Here is a 2,050-nt window from a genome sequence, read left to right as displayed (position 1 = left end):
TTTGTCCACGTTCACACAGCTGGTAAGTATCTGGGAGAATTTTTATTCACATCTTCCTGACTCCAGGCCTGGTTTTCTATCCACTGAACCCCACCCCCACCCCAACCCTGTGAGAACACCCCAAAGAAACCCGGCAGAGTAATGTGCTTGGCCTCGCCCAGCAAGGAGTAGCTCATTAACTGGGCAAGAAAGTTACTCATCTTTCTGTTACTTGGAAGTGATTGTAGTGGGAACTCCATAAAGGGGGAGGGAGGGAAAAAAGGTCCTCGAGGGCCAGAAAATACCATATGTTTGGGCTGGGGAGAGGGAATTTTATAAATTAAATGTATTTATTAAATACTTTCCTTAATGACCAAGTGAAAGTACAGATGAGAGAGTGCATCACAATATTAGGGTAGATTTTTTTGTATTTGAGTCCCTGCTATATCTTCTTAATACATAAATATCTCCCAAAGGTCTCCCGACTTCACTCCGACTTCCAGCCCTTTAGCCGCGCTGCCGGGTCCCGTGCTCAGCCTCCTTCCCAGCCCCATCCATCTTCCAGCCTCCCAGGCTACGCAGCCATGTCTGAGGTCCCAGAGTACTCGACCTTCTTCGGTGTCCTGGGCGCCTCGGCCGCCATGATCTTCAGTGCCCTGGGTGCAGCTTATGGCACAGCCAAAAGCGGCACCGGGATTGCCGCCATGGCAGTCATGCGACCCGACGTGATCATGAAGTCAATCATTCCGGTCATCATGGCTGGTATCATCGCAATCTACGGCCTGGTGGTGGCCGTCCTCATCGCCAACGCAGTGACCCCGGGGATCAGCCTCTTCAAGAGCTTCCTTCACCTGGGAGCCGGGCCTAAGCGTGGGCCCGAGCGGGCTGGCAGCGGGCTTTGCCATCGCCATCGTCGGAGATTCCGGTGTCTGGGGGACTGCGCAACAGCCGCGACTTTTCGTGGGCATGATCCTCATCCTGATCTTTGCCGAGGTCCTCGGCCTCTACGGCCTGATTGTGGCCCTCATTTTCTCTACAAAGTAGCCCCTCGCTCCCCTTCTGCCCACCAGCCTCCACCTCCACTCGCCCCAGCAGCCACAGAGTGTGCTGCAAGATCAGTGGTGAACCACCCCACTCCTCCCAATTGCCTCCATAACCAATGGTGCGGTGGTCCAGTGGAAGTTGGTGACTCAACAGCACTGTACCTGGAGCCGTCTGCCAGGCCCCATTTACTGGAAAGAGATAAGATTGGAAAAATGAGTCAATAGTCTGCAATGTACATCCATTTCCTACTATGATAATATATACAAAAAATAGAAACTAAAAAAAAAAAATCTAAAAATGAAATAAATATGTCATTCATTAACAATATAAAAGCTTTTTTTGCTCTCAATAAAAAGTGTTATCGAAAATTTTAGGAAGCAGTGTCATTGAATATGCTTCATTTTTTAAAATGCATTTTAGTTTAACGCTTTTATGATCCAGTGATTCGACTGTTTCTGATTTTGATTTATTTGATATTTGATTTTAATGTCTTATCAGAGCTGAAAAACACACTTTACTTAGATACATAGATACTAAAAAAGTTCAACATTGGCTATACTTAACTAATTCATGATTTTCATTTGTCAAATCCATTTTCTTATAAAATAAAGGTTTTCTGGCAAAATTTTCCTAGTAAATTTCCATCTTGGATGTCAATTTTTTAAAACTAATCAGAAGATGTTGCATCTTTATGCTTTTAACAAATGGGTTCAAAACCCACTGGAACACTTTCATTTGAAAGAATTTTAAAGAGATTAGAAAATTTTACTTCTAAATTATTTAGGTATCCAGATATTTTCCATAGATGACACTCTTACATAGTATTTAATAACCAAATCTTAGTTTTAAATGTCTTACTAATCATGGTAGTTTCATAGTATCATTAGTTAATATCTTAAGATACAATATACATTTAGGATAAAGATAATAATAATGAATATAAATCTGTGTTTCAAACAATCTTGTTTATTTCAGTTTTAGGAGGTCAACTTTCAAATCCAATTAGATCTTTGTTTTTATTTTCTAA

At 42.3% G+C, this 2,050-nt stretch overlaps 1 pseudogene; it reads left to right on the top strand.

Annotated features, from left to right (window-relative positions):
* The first annotated feature begins 207 nt into the window (after positions 1–207).
* Positions 208–1,218, top strand: LOC100929021 (annotated as a pseudogene).
* Positions 1,219–2,050: the final 832 nt, after the last annotated feature.

Source organism: Sarcophilus harrisii, chromosome 2, assembly GCF_902635505.1.
Source record: "Sarcophilus harrisii chromosome 2, mSarHar1.11, whole genome shotgun sequence".
NCBI classification, from domain to species: Eukaryota; Metazoa; Chordata; class Mammalia; order Dasyuromorphia; family Dasyuridae; genus Sarcophilus; species Sarcophilus harrisii.
This window is presented reverse-complemented; position numbering and strand designations above follow the sequence as displayed.